A 23,998-nucleotide genomic window follows, 5' to 3' on the forward strand; every position below is an offset into this window, starting at 1 on the left:
ATCTCTTCAAGCAGGCCTCCGGGCTGCACCTCATCAGGCCAAAGTCACTTCTGATCCCTCTCCAGATGGGGGGGGGTGAGGGTGGGTGGGGGTGCAGCGTTGACTGCCTGTGGTGAGGGCATCCCTATCCGACGCCTTAGCTTCAAATACTTAGGGGTACACTTAGCAACTGTGCCAGACCTCACGAGGGCCCTCAACCTAGCCCCACTCCTACGTAGCACCAGAGCTGCTCTCAGAGCATGCTGGGACCTCCCATTGAACCTGCTTGGTAGGGTTGCACTAATAAAGATGATGATTCTTCCCCGCTACCTAAATACACTACAGAACTTTCCACTTCCTATTACAAACACTTGGTTTACCTGAAGTGGCAACACTCCTTTCTTTGGCATTAGCGAAACTCCCCATATTGCCCAGGATACCTGTTGTTGATCGGTTTATGAGGGAGGAGTTTGTGCAGCGGACATCCGTCTATACTACTGGACTTCCCATCTTTTGGTAGTAAATGACTGGCTGGCAGGAGGTTGGGATGATCCAGCATACCAGCTGGTGCTCTGCCGCATGGGCCTTGATGGAGTGATGCATTACCTATATGGCTTCTCACAGAAATTATTAGGGTGGTCTTCCTGATATGGAGAAGGGCCCTCCGTTTCGTGGGCTGGCATGGACACCTGATGGGGCAGGTACAAGAGCTCCCTGACTTTAATCCCCGAAAGGCCCGTTTACTGATGAGATTGGATAAAAGTGGCTTCTCCCAGCTACACCAAGCCTTGGTGAACAATACACCTGGGTCCTTAGAGGCCTTATGTCGGAAGTGGGAGAAGTGGCTGAGAGAACTGGAAGAGGGTGAATGGCTGGAGGCCTGTATGGCTCCCAAGGGATTGTCGATTTCCACCCGACTGCAAATTATCCAATTGCATTATCCGCATCAAACTTACATGACTCCTCAAAGACTGGGTCACGCGAAGATCCTTATTCACCCTAGATGCGCTTGATGTCAATCCCCAATGGCAGACATCTTCCACATGGTATTGCTGTGCCCCCAGATAGCCCAGTATTGGTCCCGGGTTGGAGCCACCCTCTCTGCTGTCTTAGAGTCTCCTTTGCAACAGACACCGAAGGTGGAATTGTTGGGTGTGTTGGATGGGGTGGGAGGGTCCAGAGGAGATAGGACATTGATCGGTCTGAGTCGCTAGTGGCTAACACATGGAATCAATCTTCCCCTCCAAAGCTAAAAACATGGTGTGCTGTTATGGACTGGTGAGCACAAAAAGAGGAACCAATTTATGTTGCCCGTGGATGCCCCACAAAACTTTCTAAGGTTTGGGGTAACTTGTGGGAGTACTTTGGGTTGACTTTGATTGCACCTTCTACATCAACTCACATGGTTTAATTTACAAACAGGGTGAATGCGGGGTGCAGGTGGGACTGGGATGACATTCAAGGAGCTTTTGTATTGTTTTTGTTCTGTTACATCTTTTACTTTGTATCCAAAACTCAATAACATTTATTTGAAAAAAAAGGATCTCCATGTAGCTGCGTTACAGATCTCAGCAAAGAGAATATTTCTCATGAACGTAGCTGTTGCTGCTTTCCCTTTAGTGGAATGATCTTTAGGTCTACTGGGCAGAACCTTATTTGCCTTCTGATAGTTTAACAGAATGCACAACACTATCCATCAGGATATGGACTGTTTGGACCTGGTTAAAACTGAATGGACCGGCCCATAGTTTAAAAACAATTGGTCCATCTTGCAGATTTTTTGTTTGTTTTATCCAGGTAAAGTTTAACACTTGCCTTATGCCTAGAGAAATGGAGCGTTCGTAAGCTGGTGTGGAAGGGTGCTGAAAGAAGGTAGGTAAAGAAATGATCTGATTAACGTGAAAATCTGAAATAACTTTTGGTAGCGATTTTGGATGAGTCCTCATGACCACATTATTAGAATGGACAATTGTGTATGGTTCGTGAGAATATAGCGTATTGTGATCGCTACGAGGAAATCAGTTTTCCAAGAGAGACGTTGCAAAGAAGATTTATGTGTAGTCTCAAAAGGGGCCTGCATGAGTCATGGAAGGACTATATTCAACTCCGAGGGAGGGGATGGACACCTTATGGGAGAGAACACCTTTTTCAAAGTGTGATGAGGGCGACAGTATTGATGGGGCTTTACAATGGCTCTTCCTTTAATCTTTCCTTACCCTGAGATGAACCTGTTTTTTTCAGTTTTCCTGACAACCTGGAAGGCCTGTCTCTTTAAAGCCTCTACAGGGATATAGGAGGTGGAGGGGCGTGGTATTGTGTTCGTGTGTGATGCTGATCAGCCCCCTGATAAATGGTGGCCTGAAATGAGAGGTGGGACTAACCCGGATCGCTTAGGCGTAGATGAAGAAACCCACAGATGTAAATAGGAAATTGTTCTATACAATGAAAGACACCGCAGATCACTGGCTTAAACCCTTGGAATTCCCCAAAAAAGAAATCATGGAAAAAATCTACCTTGACCAGTATTTGGTAGCATTACCATTTCAAACACAGAAATTATTGCGACAACATGCTGCGTTGACTGTTGACCATGCAGTGGAAATGGCCACTTTATTTGCACATGCACAGTCACAAGCCTAAGAAGGCCTCCTAGCCCATCACCATGTCCATGCACAAGTATGAGAAAAAGCCCAACAAAACCAACAAGGCTAGAATAGGGAAACCCAAGCCTATGGTAAACCCTGGTCCTCAATGGTACTAATGTGGAGTGTGGGGCCAAATTGCCAGGTTCTGCAAAAGACGAAAAGAGAATGGGGATGAGGAACCTATGGATATTGGTTATATTCCTAGGTCTGTTCTCTGTGCCCAGAAAAATGGCCCCTGTATTATGTGAGTTTGTAGTTAAATGGGACAACCATAACCACTTTGTTAGATTCCAGCTGTAGGCAATCAGTAGTCAGGAGAGAGTGGGTACATTCTTCCCAAATACTTCCAAACAAAAAGGTGGGTAAACATTGTGTACACGGTGACACCAAGGTATATCCAGTCACCAGACTTAGACCCATATTTAAGAGGGCATTGAGCCTTTCTAACGTCGGATTAGCTTCATTTTTTTACACTATTGTTGCATTTGAAGGCCAAAAACGCTGTGCCATATTTACAAAGTGGTGCAATGCATGCATTGCGCCACTTTGTAACCTTTTGCATCACTTTATGTCTGCGCCGGGCATAATGTATGCAAAGGGGGCGTACCCCTGTTAGGGGGGCCAATGAAATGGCGCAAGAAAATCAAAGAGATCTCCTTGCGGCATTTTTTTGCCACTTTTAACACCTGCTCAGAGCAGGTATTAAAAGGAGACTTCCATTGGTTTCAATGGGCCTCTGGGTGCTTTGCAGGATTATCATCAAATGTTTACGCTAATCCTGCAATGCGCCCACACATGGTGAAGTTCGGGGGCGCTAAGGGACGTGAGAAAAGTGGCGCTGAGCTAGGTGCAGTGCTACTTTTCATAAATCTTCCCCTTAATTCCTCATTTTGGGAACAGACAATCCCTACATCCTTGATTTGGTGTTAGGAAACCTTTAAAAAAAAAAAAACCCAGACCAAACAAGTCACAAAGGAGTCTTTTGTCCATGATTCTCTTCTTATTCCAGGACTGTGGCTATTATACGAGGATAACCCGGGCTCCTCCACTCCTACATATCCATGTTTCATCATACAAAAGAACTTCCTATTCTAATTAGGTAAGGCCAATGATATCCCTCAGGTAAGGCCAACGGAATACCGTGATCAAGTTTTGTTTTTTGCACATTTACATCTGTTGGCCGCTCACTCTGGAATAGAAAAGACATGCCAAGCCATCCAACTGATTTTCTATTGGCCCAGTATGTATGTGCAGGTCAAGCAATATTGCCAAGACTGTGCCATATTCCAAAAAAAGAACCCCTATGAACCACCCCAGGTACCATTACAACTGTAACCAGCAATAGGAAAGCCATTTGACCGTAGGGGTATGGATTTGATAGGACACTTACCCCGGTCCACAAAAGGTTTCCAATCCGTGTTGGTGATGGTTGATTATTCTACAAGGTATCCTGAGGTCTTTCCCTTACAAGTGACCACATCAAAGTTCATCACCCAACATCTCACTGAGGTATTTGAAAAAGATGGGATTTCCTTGAGAAATCCTAACAGATCAGGGAACTCCCTTTGTTTCTAAAATAATTGAAACAAGTCTGTAAACAGTTAAACATAAAACATCTAACTACTTCTGTTTACCAACCCCAGACAGATGATCTTGTTGAGAGGTACAATGGAAGTCTTAAATTGACTCTTAAGAAGATGTTATCTAGTGACGGGAGAAATTGGGACCAGTTACTCCTGCTTGCCTTGTTTGTCCTAAGAAGCCAAGTTCAAAGTAGTTTGGGGGTCTCCTCTTTTGAATAGCTATTTGGGCGACGACCGCATACACTGCTGGAAATAACAAGAGAAGCATGGGACAGGGACTCCAAAGATGAGGCCTAGTCTCTATTGGAGTATACTAGACAACTCAAATCCTGGTTGTGGAAGCTAAGAGCACTAGCTCATGAAAACCTAGAGAATTTCCAACAAAGACAAAAGCATTTTTATGACAAGGGTAAACACTGGAGAGAACTCGCTGTAGGCAATTGAAACTGATCTTTCTACCCAATTCCACTGCCAAAAAGAAGACAGAATGGCAAGGACCCTATGAGATAATTGAGAGAGTAGGCTGAGTCACCTACCGACTACGCCGCCCCCAAAACCGAGAACAGTTATATCACATCAACATCTTAAAGAAATGGTTAACACCCCCTCCCACGAATGTACAAATGGTGGGTGGACTCCGCAAAGGAGATGAAAAACAGTATAAATGTCACAGACATAAATAATTCCCTATCTGGGGGAGGAGCCAAAATGGTGGCCGAGTCGGACGCCTAAGTGAGAGCTCCGATCCGGGCCCACAGTAATTATTCTGTAGGGCGCTCCCGGTGAGGGTCTTGGAGCCTGCAAGCGCAGCAAACTGGCAAGGGAGGCCGCCCCCCTGCTGCGGAGTCGAGCGGCATCGTGCGTGGAGCTGTGGAGTTTGGGGCCGGATGAGGCCCGCGGGTGAACCGGCGGCGGCGGCCTCGCGTGTTCCTGTGCGTCGGCGGGGTCGGCGGTGGACTTCCTGATCGCCCGGCCGGCCAGCTGCGAGGTTAGGGGGTGAATCGAGGGGGGGGCCCAAATTGGGGGGGCCTAAATCGTACCCGGCTTCTCTCCCTCCCCCCCAACCCCTCCGTCTTGTTTGCTTGGGCGGCGGCATCTACGGCGTCTTTGTCGGCTCCTGCCGCCTTTGAAGTGTTGGAGGTGGCGCAGAGGCGGCCGCGCGGCGGAGCTGAGAGCCGAGCGCTGCTCTCCACTTAGGCCACAATGCGTGGGGAAATAACCCCACGCAAAGCAGTGCACAGCAGCTGGGGTGCAGTGGAAGGAGGGCCGCGCCGAATCTGGAATTTTATACCCGGGCCCGGCGGTGAAGCCCGGGGGACTGTGGGGGTGTTCCCCTCATACTGCTGGCAACCGACCTCCTTCCCCCCTCTACAGCGGGGGCAACGGATACACAGAGCCGACGGAGGGGCCTGCTGGGCGAGAGAGACCGGAGTTACCCCCTCCCTTCTCCGCCATTTTTTTTTTGTCCCCCATCCTTGCTTTTTGGCCTCCTTTTTCCCCCGCCCTTACCAACGGTCAAATTTCACGCAGGAAGAATGTCAGCGGCGGGCCGCATGGAGTGACTCCGGCCGCCAAGGAAGCTGTCTCACGGCTGGTGCACGGCGGCTCGGCGGAGTGGGTGCGCCCCGGTCCCCGGACACTTAACCTCCAGCAGCAGCGCTAAATAATCATTGGCCTGCGTCCTGGGCCGTTGCTGGCCCGCCCGGGGGGAGCTGCGGGGGGTCTTTGCTGGTTGCGGCGGGGAGGCGCTCACTGGGAGGCAGACACGCACCTATGGTATAACCCGACGCCCAGGCAGCACATTGCCGCGCCGCTCTACACCACGAAGGTGGCTCAGCGGAGATGCAAAATGGGCAGGAAATCCAAATCCGCGAAAAAATCTGGATCGAAACACACCTGGCCCGGCACCGTGCGATCAACAGCTTCTACCTTACAGTCACTGGAAGACACACTCCAAGCCCACTCTACACAATTCGAAAAAGTACAACAGGTGATCATGGACACTAAGGCCCTCATTTGGACCTTGGCGGGCGGTGGAGGCCGCCCGCCAAAGTCCCGCCGTCAAAATACCGTACCGCGGTCGCAAGACCGCGGCGGGTATTTTGACTTTTCCCCTGGGCTGACGGGCGGCCGCCGAAAGGCCGCCCGCCAGCCAAGGGGAAAACGACCTTCCCACCATGAAGCCGGCTCGTAATCGAGCCGGCGGAGTGGGAAGGTGCGACGGGTGCTACTGCACCCGTCGCGTATTTCACTGTCTGCTATGCAGACAGTGAAATACTAGCGGGCCCTCTTACGGGGGCCCCTGCAGTACCCATGCCATTGGCATGGGCACTGCAGGGGCCCCCAGGGGCCCCGCGACACCCCCTACCGCCATCCTGTTCCTGGCGGGCGAACCGCCAGGAACAGGATGGCGGTAGGGGGTGTCAGAATCCCCAAGGTGGCGCAGCATGCTGCGCCGCCTTGGAGGATTCATTTGGGCAGCGGGAAACTGGCGGGAGACCGCCAGTTGTCCCGGTCCGACCGCGGCGTTACCGCCGCGGTCGGAATGCCCAAGGGAGCACCGCCGGCCTGTCGGCGGTGCTCCCACCCCCGTTGGCCCTGGCGGTTCTGTACCGCCAGGGTCATAATGAGGCCCTAAATCCTCTCTGGAACTCAGAATAGACGCAGTATCACAAGATTTAAATCTACTCGCAACCTGGCAGAGGGAGTGAAGGCAGCGGAAGATGTGATCCACAAGCTAGGGTGAATACGGGAGGGGTCATATCTGATAGCTTCCCGATCACGAGAGGCACCAGGCAGGGATGTCCCCTCTCTCCGCTGTTGTTTGCCATAGCGATGGAACCACTAGCGACCCAAATACGTGCAATGGAAGCCAGATGGGGAATAATTAGGAGTGGGCTACACCATGTCATATCATTATATGCAGACGACGCCCTAATATACGTACGGAAAGGAAGCGAGGTGATTCCATTAGTAATCTCACTCCTGACTGATTATGGGAAGATATCAGGTTTGGTGGTAAATTGGGAAAAATCGTGCGTGTTCCCACTAACCATCTGGCCCCCGGCGAGGAGAAAACAGCTCCAGCAGGCCAATGGAAGTGGTGCTTTGATACGTTTAAATATTTGGGAGTCCATATATACCACAGAACTGAGGATCTCAGGGATGGTAACTTGGGAAGAGCATTGGCTTCTATGAAGGGGTCGCTGCGCTTCTGGGGTAAATTGCCATTGTCACCACTGGGCAGAGTGGCGGTGGCAAACATGCTGCTGCTGCCCCGGCTGCTATACTACTTCACGGCATTGCCACTCAGGGTCCCCAAGAGCTTCTTTCGAGATTTGAATGCAGTCTTACTACAGCTTATATGGGGCGGGGGAAGGGCGCGCTTCACTCTCACCACGTTGAAGCGCCCAATCAGCGCTGGAGGCCTGGGTGCCCCCAGCTTCGAACTCTACTACGCGGCTGCACAGTTAAAGTGGGTACTAAACTGGTTACACAGACCCACATTGGCGGACTCCACATGGGTGCTGGCGCGACTACTCGGAGAACCGCTAGTCACATGGCTAACAAATAAAATACCTAAAGGCGTAGCCGATAACCAGTTAATGTTAGTAGCACATTCATGTTGGAAGAGATACGTACAAAGAGGACACAGCGGGCTCCCTTACTCGACGCTCATCCCCCTGGGATTGATTCCTGGCTGGGCTAGCGCGGCCAGAACGCACTCACTCACGCCCTGGACGGAGGCGGGCATATCACAGACATGAGATTGTTTTGAGGAAGGGAAACTGATGTCATTGGAATCCATACAAGCCCTCACAGCAGGGAATCCAGGGCAATTTATAGCCTATTACGCAATTTGCCATTTAATTAAAAAGACATGGGCGGCCGGAGACCAAGAACCAGCGGTCTCCCCCATGCTGCACCATATGTTGCACTACGAAAATCAAACAAAAGTAGTGGCGAACTTATATAAAACTTTGAATAAAGTCCCTGAACCTAACCTGGAGAATGTAAGGGATAGATGGAACGCAGTCCTGCCCGACCCGATATCACAAGCGGAGTGGCCAAAAGTCTTACACCATACGCAGGGGTATCGAAGAACCCCAGATTTCGCTTCACTCAATTTAATTATGCCCACCAAGTGTACCTATCACCAGCTAGGATTAAGCGCATGTTCCCTGGTCTAGACCCAGCTTGTCCCAGATGCAAAGCCCCGTTGGCACATTTCTACCACATGGTCTGGTAATGCACCCAGGTACACAGAGAATGGAGTGGGGTGGTGGCAGAGGTCGCAGAAATGACGGGGCTTGTTTTCACGGTCGACCCCAAATCCTGCCTATTAGGACTGAGACAGAGAGAAAAGAAACATAGGCATCTACACAAGTTTGCAGACCTAGCGTACGTCATGTACAAAAGACTGATAGCCATGAACTGGAAAGCGTCCAAAGCCCCAGATCTGAAAGCCTGGCGTTCCCTGACATTGCGCTGGGCCCGCACAGAATATCAGGTAGAACGTAAACTAGCGGGGGAGGGCCAACAACACACAGGATGTGTGGCTTGGGAAACTTTAGTCAATAAACTAGAGGCTAAGAATGATGAAAGACCACCATGAACCGAATAATGGCATAGCCTCAGAGTAGAGTGGGCAGGAACCTGCCCGCTCTCACCATAACGTGCAAATTGGGCGGGACAGATCAGGCGGGCTGTGGGCCCACCTGCTACCTTACCCCAACCCACAGCTATCCACAATGATCAACAAGTGAGGAGTTAATAAACAAACAGACAAATAAACAGTTAGAATATGAACAACAGAGCCAATATAGTACAAGCCACAACAGACATTAGACTGGCACTCCCCACCGCACCAATGCGGCATGAATCAGCAGAGAATAGTGCAACCAAGATGCGAAATGCGAGGCAACCAACACCTCACTTCTAAACACAACAACCAGATGCAGCAGACAAATATTTGGAAAAGTAAATAAGACCTATGTTATGTTTTTCTGTTTGCTTGATTGTAAAATTTATACCAGTTCAATTATATCCTGCAGATGTAAACGCAAATAATACTAATTGATCTGTATTGAAATCCCAATAAAACATTAAAAAAATAAAAATAATAATAATAATAATTCCCTATCTGAAAAAGAAAGGGACCAACTTCTGCCTGTACTATTAAATTATGCAGACATATTTTCGGATCTACCTGGTAGGATTGACCTTACTATGCATTCCATACCGACCCAAGAGGGAGTAGTTATCAAGCAACGACCATATCGTATCACCAAAGCAAGGCGTCTTACCCTCCAGGCATATGTCACACAAATGTTTAAGATGGGAGTCATTGTCCCATCCAAGAGTTAGTGGTGTTCACCTATAGTACTTGTCCTAAAACTAGATGGCAGCCTACATTTTTGTATTGACTTCCGGGCTGCAAACAGGGCCTCCAAACTGCATGGCTATCCCTTACTTATAGTGGACGAACTGATTGAGAGGCTTGGGGAAGCACACTACATAAGTACTATTGACTTGACCAAAGGTTATTGGCAGATCCCGGTGAATCCAGCTGACCAAGAAAAAAACGGCCAATGTTACGCCTGACGGGTTGTACCACTTCACTGTCCTCCCCTTTGGGTTACATGGGGTGCCTGTTACTTTCCAGAGACTCATGAACAACCTACTAGCAAAACACCAGAGATATTCATCCGCTTTTCTGGATGATATAGTGGCACATAGCAAGACTTTGCAGGAACACCTTACCCATCTTAGGTCTGTCCTATCTGAATTACAACAGGCCCACCTCCATATCAACGGGAAAAGTCCAGATTTGCACACCACAAAGTGAAGTATTTAGGTTATCTTCTAGGAGGCGGGGTGATCGAACCCCAAATATAAAAAATAAAAGCCATAACAGGGACTCCTACCCCCCCAAAAAAAATGGAGATGCAAGTTTTTCTCGGTCTCCTAGGATATTATAGGAGGTTTATTCCTTACTTCTCCAAACTTTCAGCTTCCCTTACAGACTTGTTGAAGAAATTGGTATCTCCTTCTGTCTTCAAACACCCCCCCGCTACAGCCCTAGAAGCATTCCAGGATTTGAAGAACTCTCTTACTACAGCTCTATTGCTATTGTCTCCAAACTTTAGCAAACCCTTTATTCTACAAACTGATGCTTCTGATGTTGGCATTGGTGCTGTTCTGTCCCAGTTAGATACTGAGGGGCAAGAAAGACTCCTTCTCTTTATCAGTAGGAAACTGTTTCCTCATTAAAAGGTGTACCCCACCATAGAAAATAAATGGCTGTCCCTGTAATGGAGTATTGAGAAACTGCGTTACTATCTAGAGGGCAGGTATTTTGCACTTTATACCGATCATGCATCTCTCATCTGGCTTCAGCGCAACAAGGGGAACAATGACAGGGTCCTAAGATGTTTTTTGTGTTTGCAGCCCTTCAGGTTTGAGGTCTTCCATAGGAAGGGTATGGAACAGGGAAACGCTGATGTCTCTCTCATTTTCCCTTTTCCCCGATTGGGAATATCCTGGGGTGGGGTTGGTGTGATAAGGACAACAGTAATGATGGGGCTTTACCCTGGGCCCTCCCTTCTCTTTCCGTACCCTGAGATGCACCTGTGTTTTTTTTTACAGACTACCTGGGACTCCTGTCCCTTTAAAGCCTCTACAGGGGTATAGGAGGTGGAGGGGTGTGGTATTGTGTGTGGCACTGATCAGCCCCCTGATGAACGGTGGCCTGAACAAGGAAGCGGGTTGTAGGAAAGTACCATCTTGCCTGGCATGTTACCCCCATTTTTCACTGTATATATGTTGTTTTAATTGTATGTGTCACTGGGACCCTGTTCACCAGGGCCCCAGTGCTCATAAGTGTGACTGAATGTGTTACCTGTGTAGTGACTAACTGTCTCACTGAGGCTCTGCTAATCAGAACCTCAGTGGTTATGCTCTCTCATTTCTTTCCAAATTGTCACTAACAGGCTAGTGACTATTTTTACCAATTTACATTGGCTTACTGGAACACCCTTATAATTCCCTAGTATATGGTACTGAGGTACCCAGGGTATTGGGGTTCCAGGAGATCCCTATGGGCTGCAGCATTTCTTTTGCCACCCATAGGGAGCTCTGACAATTCTTACACAGGCCTGCCACTGCAGCCTGAGTGAAATAACGTCCACGTTATTTCACAGCCATTTTACACTGCACTTAAGTAACTTATAAGTCACCTATATGTCTAACCTTTACCTGGTAAAGGTTAGGTGCAAAGTTACTTAGTGTGAGGGCACCCTGGCACAAGCCAAGGTGCCCCCACATTGTTCAGGGCCAATTCCCCCGACTTTGTGAGTGCGGGGACACCATTACACGCGTGCACTACATATAGGTCACTACCTATATGTAGCTTCACAATGGTAACTCCGAATATGGCCATATAACATGTCTATGATCATGGAATTGCCCCCTCTATACCATCCTGGCATAGTTGGCACAATCCCATGATCCCAGTGGTCTGTAGCACAGACCCTGGTACTGCCAAACTGCCCTTCCTGGGGTTTCACTGCAGCTGCTGCTGCTGCCAACCCCTCAGACAGGCATCTGCCCTCCTGGGGTCCAGCCAGGCCTGGCCCAGGATGGCAGAACAAAGGACTTCCTCTGAGAGAGGGTGTTACACCCTCTCCCTTTGGAAAATGGTGTGAAGGCAGGGGAGGAGTAGCCTCCCCCAGCCTCTGGAAATGCTTTCTTGGGCACAGATGTGCCCAATTCTGCATAAGCCAGTCTACACCGGTTCAGGGGACCCCTTAGCCCTGCTCTGGCGCGAAACTGGACAAAGGAAAGGGGAGTGACCACTCCCCTGACCTGCACCTCCCCTGGGAGGTGTCCAGAGCTCCTCCAGTGTGCTCCAGACCTCTGCCATCTTGGAAACAGAGGTGCTGCTGGCACACTGGACTGCTCTGAGTGGCCAGTGCCACCAGGTGACGTCAGAGACTCCTTGTGATAGGCTCCTTCAGGTGTTGCTAGCCTATCCTCTCTCCTAGGTAGCCAAACCCTCTTTTCTGGCTATTTAGGGTCTCTGTCTCTGGGGAAACTGGAGATAACGAATGCAAGAGCTCAGCCGAGTTCCTCTGCATCTCTCTCTTCACCTTCTACCAAGGAATCGACTGCTGACCGCGCTGGAAGCCTGCAAAACTGCAACATAGTAGCAAAGACGACTACTGCAACTCTGTAACGCTGATCCTGCCGCCTTCTCGACTGTTTTCCTGGTGGTGCATGCTGTGGGGGTAGTCTGCCTCCTCTCTGCACTAGAAGCTCCGAAGAAATCTCCTGTGGGTCGACGGAATCTTCCCCCTGCAACCGCAGGCACCAAAAAGCTGCATTACCGGTCCCTTGGGTCTCCTCTCAGCACGACGAGCGAGGTCCCTCGAATCCAGCAACTCTGTCCAAGTGGCCCCCACAGTCCAGTGACTCTTCAGTCCAAGTTTGGTGGAGGTAAGTCCTTGCCTCACCTCGCTAGACTGCATTGCTGGGAACCGCGACTTTTGCAGCTACTCCGGCCTCCGTGCACTTCCGGCGGAAATCCTTTGTGCACAGTCCAGCCTGGGTCCACGGCACTCTAACCTGCATTGCACGACCTCCTAAGTTGTTCTCCGGCGACGTGGGACTCCTTTGTGTAACTTTGGGTGAGCACCGTTTCACGCATCCTCATAGTGCCTGTTTCTGGCACTTCTCCGGGTGCTACCTGCTGCTAAGAGGGTTCCTTGTCTTGCACGACGTCCCCTCTACCTCCTGGTCCAATTTGCGACCTCCTGGTCCCTCCTGGGCCGCAGCAGCGTCCAAAAACGCTAACCGCACGATTTGCAGCTAGCAAGGCTTGTTAGCGTTCTTTCGGCGGAAAAACATTTCTGCACGACTCTACAAGGCGAGGGGGATCCGTCCTCCAAAGGGGAAGTCTCTAGCCCTTTGCGTTCCTGCAGAAACCGCAGCTTCTTCTGTCCAGTAGAAGCTTCTTTGCACCCGCAGCTGGCATTTCCTGGGCATCTGCCCATCTCCGACTTGCTTGTGACTTTTGGACTTGGTCCCCTTGTTCCACAGGTACCCCAGATTGGAAATCCAGCGTTGTTGCATTGTTGGTTTGTGTCTTTCCTGCATTATTCCTCTAACACGACTTCTTTATCCTTCGGGGAACTTTAGTGCACTTTGCACTCACTTTTCAGGGTCTTGGGGAGGGTTATTTTTCGAACTCTCACTATTTTCTAATAGTCCCAGCGACCCTCTACAAGGTCACATAGGTTTGGGGTCCATTCGTGGTTCGCATTCCACTTTTGGAGTATATGGTTTGTGTTGCCCCTATCCCTATGTTTCCCCATTGCATCCTATTGTAACTATACATTGTTTGCACTGTTTTCTAAGACTATACTGCATATTTTTGCTATTGTGTATATATATCTTGTGTATATTTCCTATCCTCTCACTGAGGGTACACTCTAAGATACTTTGGCATATTGTCATAAAAATAAAGTACCTTTATTTTTAGTATAACTGTGTATTGTGTTTTCTTATGATATTGTGCATATGACACTAAGTGGTACTGTAGTAGCTTCACACGTCTCCTAGTTCAGCCTAAGCCGCTCTGCTAAGCTACCATTATCTATCAGCCTAAGCTGCTAGACACCCTATACACTAATAAGGGATAACTGGGCCTGGTGCAAGGTGCAAGTACCCCTTGGTACTCACTACAAGCCAGTCCAGCCTCCTACACGGGTCTAACCCTAAAACGAGAAGTACCGATGAGCACGAGAGAGAAAAGCACCAGAGGAAGACACCCGGGAAAATAGACTCAGAACAACGCCAACCAAGGCAGGACGACTCGAGAAGCCGCAGCCTTCCGTATGAGATTTCCAGGGACCCGGACGAGAGTCAACGGATTAAGCTGGGAGGCCATTGTATCCTCATATCACCCTGCCATGCTCCCGGAGGAGCGTGGCTAGCTCAGGTACATGGGCGTCTATTGAGACTAACTGGTGGGTGGGAAACTGGTAGCAACGGGAACGTTTCAACAGGAGAGGGGTCACCCGTCTAAGCGGTGGATTCCCCGTCTTGTTTAGGAGATCAGAATGAGAGTTGCATGCCCCACTTGTAACCAATAGAAAAAAAGGAATGCACAACAACACGATGACTGGATAGGGCAAGTGAGTGAGTATATTCCCACACCCACCCCATACTATAGCTAACACTAAGGAACATCCACTTACTTGTGGTTCTTTTCTCCTCTATCTGAGGGGCCAACCACAGTGGTCCAGTCCAGTCGATCCTAGAGGGAAGAGGAAAACAAAGACAATTGTTACGAAACAAAAGTCAAAGGAGGAAAATGCAAGACTTATAGAGACTAATAAAGAGACCTATAAGCAAATAGCAAATAGCTAAGGCGTGTAACACATTTTGTTATCTGTCTACCGAGCCGTTTGCCAGACCATGTGACACAAACGCTTTAAACGCTCCTTGACAACAGGAATTTTGAAAAAACAGGTTTGTGAAGGACATTTTCTGTAGGCAGTAATAGCCGCCAAATACATTTTTATATAAGAGAATTTGTAAGTCTGATTTGGCCAGTGAAAGCAAATATAGAAGAATTGCTCCTTCTTGGCATTTGGTTGTATCAAAGTTCTTGTCTGAACACCAGATACAGAATCTCTTCCACTTCATTGAATAAGCAGAATGTGTTGATAGACATTTTGCCTCCTTGAGAATGTTCATACAGTCTTGTGGGAGATTCAAATGCCCGAATTGTACTAACTCAGGAGCCATGCTACCAAACTCAAAGAGGAGAGATTGAGGTATACCATCTGGCCTCCAAATCTTGTGAGAAATTCCAGTCTGCACGACAGCCTCATATGTGGACACTCAGACATGTGAAGAATGTCTGTGAACCACCATTGTCGGGGCCACTCCGGACCTATCAAGATAATTCTGGCTCTCGATTAAGGCCGTTTGATAAGAACTGCTGGAATAAGGGGGATCAGCAGACAGAGAAATTTGCCAGAACAATCGATCCATAGGACATTCTCCAATATCCCTGGTTGGTGGTACCTCAAGGCAAAGTCTGGGCATTTTTTGTTTTTTTGCTGTTTCGAATAAGTCTATTTGAGGACAATCCTACATGTTGAATATGCTTTGTAAAACCTCGTCATGAAGAACCTACTCATGGTTTTACTGAGGAACCGTACTTAGGGAGTTTTGAACACCTGGAAGATGAGTTGCTGTGGTTCTCAGGTCTCTGGCTATCAGCCAATTCCCGATTGTCTGGTTTCCTGAGACAACAGTCTAGATCTTGTTCCCCCTTGCTTGTTCAAATAGTACATTGTTATTGTATTGCCTTTCTGGACAAGCAGGGATTTTGACTTGAAGGATGGAGAAATGCCTTCAGTGCCAGATGAACCGCATGTAGCTCAAGGAGATTGATGTAATAAGCCATTTCCCTCGGAGACCATGTCCCCTGAATCTGAAGAGGATCCATGTGCGCTCCCCGGCTGAACAGAGAGGCATCTGGTACTACTGTCTGAGAGGGAACATCTTGATGAAAAGGCAACCCTTGCAGGAGATTTGTTGGAGAACACTATTTCAGGGTTTGTATTGCTTTGGGAGACAGAGGGATCTTGTCTACCCAGTTGCCTGAACCTTGGTCCCACTGATCTTCCAGACACTCATGAAGTAGTTTCATGTGGAGACGGGCCCAGAAAAATGTACAAGGCCATCGAGCCTAGGAGAGATGTCACAGTTCTCACTGTGGGATAGGAGCCTTCCATGAGAGAGTGACACTTCAGATGGATTGATAACAATCTCTCCTCTGAAGGATACACTCTTGCTTGTAGTGTGTCGATGGTAGCCCTGAGGTAATGCAGAGAATGGGCTGGAGAAGATGTTGACTTGCTGTGACTGACATGCACCCTAGTTGATAGAGTACATTGATCGTTAGTTGATAATGGGCTTGGGTCTTTTGTTAAGTTGTCTCCTTGATAAGCCAGCCATCTAGTTATGGGTAGATGAACATTTGGAGGTTCTTGAGATGTGCTGTGACCCCTCCCATACATTTGGAGAATGTTCTGGGGCCGATTTGAGGTCGAAGAGAAGCACCTTGTATTGGAAATAATTATGACTCACTATAAACCTCAGGAACTTGCTGTGTTTTCTGGCTATCAGAATATGAAAGTATGCATTCTGCAGATTTATTGAGCAAAGCCAGTCTCCTTGATGGATTTGGGGATAATTTTGATGAAGGGAAAGCATTAAAAACCTTTTTTTTCGGCTCCATTTGTTGGCGAGTTGGGGATCAAATATGGGCCTAAATTCATTTTTGGGGCCTTTTCTAAACCAAAAAAACAGGAATAAATTCCCGTGCCTCGTTGTTTGTGAGGAGCAATCTCCACCGCTTGCCTGTGCAGCAGGATGTTGACTTCTGATCTTAACTTCTGCAAATGTTGATTGGACGGTTTTGGTGTAATGTTTGATGGACAGCTGGTAAACTTGAGATAATACTAATTCCTTACAATATTCCAAACCCAGGCATCTGTCGTGATGAATTGCCACATTTCCAGAAAAATAAGAAATACTTCCCACTATCGCACTGGGTAACGGAAGAGAAGTAAGGAGCAACTAATTGTTTGGAGTCTGCTAGAGCCTTTCCTGCTTGGGCGGGTTGATAGGTAGATCTTCCTTTAGGAGGACAACACTGTTGGTGTTTAAAAGGCCTTTGCTGTTGTTGTTGATGGTGACCTTACAACCAGTGAGGGGTTTGATCCATTTGAGCGTAAAAACGTCAGTCGTACAGCCTATAAGCACGTTTGTGTTGCTCTTTACATTTTTCCAGGCTCACTGCTTTCAAAGAGTCTTCATTTCTGATTTCATCCCTGCCATTTAATTGTCGGTATGTCTGCCGAATAAGGTGTTAGAGAAAGCCAAGAATGCCTTTGGAGGGCCAACTCACGGCAGTATCCGTGTGCTGCTAATAATGAAATACCTGCTGCAGCACTGATGACCTGAATGGAGAACATCAAGCACTCATTGAATACCTCAAAAAAACCTTCCCTTCAATCTCACTGGAATGTTTATCAAACTGCTATAAAGAGTCCCATAAGACTTTGTCGTACCTGCCTAGCAGAGCAGATGCACTTGCTACCTTCATTGTAGTGGCCGCTGTACCATACGTCTTGTAACATACAGATTCCAGATTTTTACTCTCCTTGTTTCGAGGAACTTTAGAGGACGGAGCAGTGGAACGCACCTTTTTACAGAGTCAGGAGGTAGATCTGAGCCTAGGAACAATGGGTCCTGTTTCGGAAGTCTATATTTTTTCTGGAGCGTCAATCTTGCTGATTTGGTTGCAACTGGCATAAGGAATAGTTCCATTGCTGGTTCCAATAATCCCCAAACTACTGCCAGGAGAGGTGTGGACACCATACGTCAGTAGACTGCCTCAAAAATTACTGATCTTGTTGGCTGTTGGGTAGACAACAGAATATTCAGTTTTGAAGCTCCCTTTACAAGTACCTCCTGAAAGTTGTTTATGTTGTCTGTCGGAGAGACTCTTGGTTGAGGAGAGTCAGACAAGGTAGGGGAGTATGTTCCTGCACTGGAGGAGGGAGTTGAATATAGCGATGTGTGCCTTGACCTTGTCGTATATCTAGACCAGGACGTATGACGATAATGAAAAAGAGTGGCAATACTAATGATGGTGTTGTAAATGTGTCAGCGCTCTGGACCTGTGCTGAGACCTGGAATGAGGATCTCTAGGTTTCTGAGATGGAATAACAGGTGTCATCCATGGCAAAGGTGTTTCCACAGGCATTTGCCATGGAAGAGGCACTGGCAAAGGGGGTGGAGGAGGCTTTAGAAGAGAAGGTGGAGATGGTGGATGAGCAGGAGAGTCTGGGAGTACTATAGGTGCTGATCGAGAATACGCCCTGAAGTACTCAGAGTCTGAAATTGATGGTAGATGTCGAGGTCTTGGCTTTCTCTTTCCTTTGGAATGTCTCAATTTCGACAGACTCCTCGATGTCAAATGTCTCCTATGTCTCAACATTGAGAAACTTCTTGACGTCAAAGTTCTCCCTCTCCTCAACATCATGTTCCTCGGCATCGTCCGCCCATTCCTCGAAAGTCATCTACAGCTCTCAGTGGTGAGCATGTAGGAAGCCTACTTTGTCTCAACACCGATGCCCTCGACATCGACCTGGAATGCCTTCTTTTTTGCTGGTGGCTTCTCTGTTCGGATATCCAACGCATCAATTCCGCAAAGGAAGGTGGAAGAGCCCTGGTAAAAGACAGACCCCCTCCTCCCTCTCTTGACATCCCACCTTCAGAGTGCACCTGCTGCTGCCTGCCTCACTCCACTGTTCAATGAAGGTGAATCTTCTCCCTTTCCCTAACGGAGTGCCTGAAAATGTTCCTGCAGTGTTAAGGTTTGTGAAAGAGATTTAGTCAAATTATATATACACACACATATATTTGTGTGTGTGAGTGTGTGTGTGTGCGTGTGCATATATATATATATATGTATGTATATCACCTACTGCCGGTAGGTCGCCAGTAGGGAGTTATAGTTAGGAGCTAGTTTCCATAGTAAAACCATTTTTTGACTTGCCTATAACTTTGGTCTGTTTGACTAATGTTCACAACATTTTCCCAAGAAAGTGCGCCGCTGATTGTAGTTGTGCATGGAAAGTTTCTGAACTATCCATCAAGCAGGGCCGAGAAAAGGGGTGGAGGGTCAAAAGAGGGCATTTCCCATGTTAATTTCCTTAGGTATTTTATAAATGACTGCAGCACAAACCGCTAGACAGAATTACACCAAATTTGGCACGGAGGTAGATTTTGGTCCAGAATGGGCCCTTTTGTTATTTGGTGTAAATCCGTTCAGTAGTTTCACGATATTAAATAAAATCTGAATTTGTATATCTAGGTGCTCGAATAATTTGTGAATTCTCCCAATCTCGTGCAGAGATCTGATTGGCTGCCAACATTTCAACCAGGAAGTGTCTGCAGCTATTTTGGAACTCGGACTCAGCAAGTCCCAAACAAAAAGATGAAAAATAAAGAAAAGGGTACAGGGCATAAATATCCTGACCACTAGCCTTGGTGTTGGGGTCCCCCTGGGCAAAAAAGCATTACTCGCACCCTTGCAATGCACTGCTAATTACTCCACATATTACTTCACATATGACATCTCTGATAACATCATTCATAACATCAATTTAACATTTGCAGTGAAATTATTGAGGACAAAACTGAGCGAGTTACAGTTACAGTAGGGCACAGGTAATAGTTACTTGAGATACATTCAGGTAACTATAACTGCTGAATTTCCATGGTTTTGTGCAAGTAAATTCAGAGCCTAACTATAACGTCCCTCTCCTAACCTTTGTTTTTTGAATATGTATTAATAGATAGATAGATAGATAGATAGATAGATAGATAGATAGATAGATAGATAGATAGATAGATAGATAGATAGATAGATAGATAGATTTTCCTTCAATTAAATACAATCTGAAGATTCTAGGCTGCAAACTATTCATGTCTCAAGTGTTTCTCCAGGCATTTATGAAGAAAGATGAACATCTACACTTAAGAACACATATTTTAAAGAAGTGCTCCGTGATCCCCTCATGTGGGTGGGACTATTGTAAGCTTTTGACTATTTTCAATAGCGATCCAGTGAAAGAGAGCATTATTTCCTTCTGTAAATGACAGAGGCATCTGCTCATATAATATGTTCTGCTTAGCCTATTTTGTCTGTGGCAAGAGAACAACGAAATAGATGCTGTTTGTGATGGGCAGAGCTGGAATGCACAAGAAGGACCAGAAAATAAGTCTTGAGCTTACTCCTTCATTTGCAACATTGGTAAATTCAGTTTTCCTTGCCATTAAACCAAAGTTTATATGATATTTTTTAAAGTATAACATATGCCATTAGTATTGCTTGGTACTGCTCCTTGATACTGAGGGTGGCTCTAGGACTGTTTAATGAAGCTGCAGCCATAAACTTGTTAGTGATGATGACCACTTCTGTATATCTATGATGTCCCAGTGTCTGTGGTCTCCTAATGTGCATGATCCCATCTTTGCAACCTAATCTCTACATTGTTGTGGCAGTGTCCCCGGTTCCCTATGCAACTGTGTCATTTACTCAACACCATTGCCTGTCTATCACTTTACCTGTGTGCAAAGGTCCTTCTCTTTCTGTGCAACCATGTGTCTTTGTGCCCATTTCTTTGCGTTTCTTTTACCTCTTGTTAGTCTTGTTAGTGTCTCATTGTCAATGTCTGGTGCTCTAAAATCTTTGTTCAATTTTCAATGTCCCAATTTCAGTGGCCTCATATTTCTCTGTCACAGTTACATACTTATTTTTTAATTTGTACTACCTGGACCCAACCAGCTGTAGGGGCTGAGAACAAAATATTATAAAGGTACAGTGAAACAGTCAGAATGGCCACTTCTTTATGACATTTCAAAAGGTAAGGAGAGAATATTCCCTCTGGAAATAAAGTAGGAGATGGTTCTGCAGCTTGAACAAACTGAAAACCTCTAGTCACTTTGTCACTTGCAAGTTTATTAAAAACACACTTTGGCCAAAAGGCTTTCATGCATTAGAAAAAACATAAACACGCAGATCACAAAAAAATATCAGTAAAGAATGTTAACTAAAATTAAAGACTACTGAGCAGCAGTTCTTAACCTGTGTTCCGGCGGTAGAGGTGGGCGAGTTACCGAAAGCTGGAACTAGGCTCGAGCCTGAAGACTGGCTGTGCCCCGTTTGAACATCAAGCTAAGCTTTCATTTAGCTTCTGCCTGACTGCCTTTATCCCGGACGTGGCTTTTCTGTGAGAGCTGCTGAATCTGGAACTGGGGACCATATTTTCAGGTCTTGGCTCGTGCACGAGCTCTAAGATCCAAGCCAGACTCTTGGCTCGTCTCTCCTTGTTAATTTGTTGGCACACACAGCTCTATCTGAAGGTCTGAGACACTTATTCATGGGGTATGTGATTGCTAAGAAAATTAAATAAATTTAATAGACTAACAAAATGTAAATAAGTAAAAAAGCTAAATGTTAAATTAAAGAAAAATTGTTTTTTTAACCATGTGAAGAAATGTGAAATTGGAGGCAAAAAATTAACTTAGAATCCCCAGATTGCTGACAGTGCATCAAACATAATGAGGTTGAATTTGGAAAAGCCCCAACCTTCCCATTAAAAGTAAAAATTTAGATTTTGTTTTATATTTGGTTGTGAATTAAATACCGTATTTCATCATTTGTGTATTTGTTTGATGAATGCTTGTTTCTGTATTTTTTTGTATTGTTTTGCTATTCAAATCATGGAAATTGCTGGGGCCGGGGTCCCCAGATTCCAAGTTGGGGGTGTTCAGATACCATATTCAGTGGGGATCTGCATATTCCAGAAATACTCAAGTAGGGGTTCACAGAAATCAAGAACCACTGCTATAGAGCTCTGGTGTTCCAAATCTCTTAGAGCCCTGCAAATCATAATGATTTATGAGGTCTGATGATATATTCGACAAGAACTGTCAGTGCATCAGAGGGAGGGACGGTGTTTGCAGGGGGTTGAGTTAACTCTTTCTAAGTATTTGAAAATACATTAAAACTTATTGAAATAATAACTAAGGACCTGATTTAGCGTTTGGCAGACGGGTTACCGGTTACAAACATAATGGTCACCATGTCCACTTATCAAAGGTTATATAGCATATAAAGCACTTGTAATACGGCTGACAGGGCATCTGTCACATTTGTGACAGAGAAACCCGTTCCCCAAACTCTAAATCAGCCCCTAAGAGTAAAGTGATATGAGTACATATACAAAGCTACTAAGTTGGAACAATGAGTCCACATAATTGGAAAGGGACTGATGTCAGGCTCCAACAGGAGTTACCATTGTTAAAGAATGGCTGTGTTGACAGAAGGGAAATGTAAAGGATCCTGGAAAGAATAGATTTCTAAATGAGTAAGAATAGCTTTCTAAATGAGTGGGAAGCAAAGAAGGTCTGTCCTTGCTATTAAGGAAGAACAGGTCTCAGGTGTGAGCTTCTGTTTGCCAGTTCTTTGTTTCTCTTCGTGGTCTCCAGGGCATTTTGGGGGCCACAACAATTGTTTAATGATTCCAACTTTACAATATATAGATTTTCCAGTTACCGTAGTTTACTGTGCCAGGTGCTGTTTAGACTGACTTTGGTACTGGCACTGAACCAGGCTACTAATTTATTTAAAATACGTTCTGTGTTTAAATTAGTTTTTATTTTGTTAGAACTGCAGGTGTAGTTTTAATTTTCATCATCTTCTTCATTTGCCAGAATCTTTGCAGTAGAATGTGAGTTAGGTGCCTCAATTGTCTTCTTACAGTTGTGATCTGGACTGACTTACAGTGATTTGTATCATTTAGAGTTCTGCAGCTTGATGTTAATCTCTTTCATAGCTCCTCCTATACTCTGTAGATTATTTACTTCAGATACCCTACCGAAAACACTAGGTCCTCATATGATGGAGCAAAGCAGATAAAAGGGTTGCGCTTCCGGCTTTCCATTTACACATATCTGGGACTTTGCTACCAATGAGAGTAGTGGAACCCAGCAACACTCATTCTACTTTCTCATCAGGTTGAATCTTACACAGTGGCTTGCCACTCAGTTGTTTGCTGTTTATCATTGAGGGAGATTGAATGAGTAAGGTTCCCAAGCAGTTCAGTAAAAACACATAACCACTTGGGCCTGCCACATTTGATCTTTGAGGACTTGTCGTGTTGGAATAGCTAATAGAAGAGAAATCCTCCTGTCTTTCATTACTTAGTGGACGTAGCACCAGTGACATCTTATAATCTGGCACTGTGGTTGACCTGTTCAAGTACAGTATCTTGAAAGTTAATCTCTTCCTTTGCTTCCTGGACCATCTAAGCTCCAATAAGGGGAACTAGAGATTCCAGTTCAGAAAGCTCTTTCTGACCACCATAGAGTCCCCAGATTTCTCATCTGAGGAAGTCAGATATATCACAAAAGTGACAGCGGTGGTTTCTTCTTGAGGGCGAGAGAGCGTAACACCCAAACCTTCGCCCACTGCGAGCCGCACAGCCAAAAATAAAATGGCAATGAAAAGCTTTATCTACACAGCGTGCACCAGCCCAGAAACATGCAGGACATGTCCTCTGCTGCTTATTGGCAGCAGAGGACAGGAGCAGTGCTGACAGGATGCTCCAAAGTGCACATGTCACTTTGGCCAGCTGTTTTCCAATGGCCAAAGATCTCCACTCAGCTGCCTTAAGACAGCTGGGTGGAGACCCAGCACAGGCCTCTAGAACCTGAAGGAGCTTCTAGCAAGGATGCTCCATCCAATCCAGGTACTTCTCTCATGCTGGTTAACAGCATGAGAGTAGCATCTGGATTGGTTAGGGCAGCTCTTCTGGCATCGACGAAGGAGAAGAGCACTGAGGAGGATGCACAGCCCGTGGGTAAGTGCCGTTTTTTATTTTAAATGTGTAGTGCATGTGTGTGTAATGCATGTATGTGTGTAATGCAAGTAGTGTTGGTTTGTACTTAGTGTTATGGTTTGGGCTTTTGGAGGGAGGGGTGGTTTACGTTGGGGTTGTGGAGAGAGAGGGTGTTTTATTATTTTATTTTTTGGGGAAAGTGGTGGGGCACTTCACTTGGATTAAGGATTCCTTATCAGAGCTCTAATCAAAGTCAAATCTTCATTTTACTGAAGCATTCAGTGTCATGAAACCA

General features: G+C 46.5%; 1 protein-coding gene across 3 annotated transcripts in view; it reads right to left on the reverse strand.

The window, feature by feature from the left end:
- Window positions 1-23,998, reverse strand: part of ARHGAP9 (Rho GTPase activating protein 9) — a 956,751-nt gene that overhangs the window by 851,448 nt on the left and 81,305 nt on the right. For all 3 annotated transcript variants that reach the window (XM_069230800.1, XM_069230799.1, XM_069230801.1), the window contains one exon: window positions 14,467-14,525. The gene's annotated coding sequence lies outside the window, so the exon portion shown is untranslated. The remainder of the gene's footprint in view (window positions 1-14,466; window positions 14,526-23,998) is intronic.

This window comes from Pleurodeles waltl, chromosome 4_2 (genome assembly GCF_031143425.1).
Source record: "Pleurodeles waltl isolate 20211129_DDA chromosome 4_2, aPleWal1.hap1.20221129, whole genome shotgun sequence".
Classification (NCBI taxonomy): Eukaryota; Metazoa; Chordata; class Amphibia; order Caudata; family Salamandridae; genus Pleurodeles; species Pleurodeles waltl.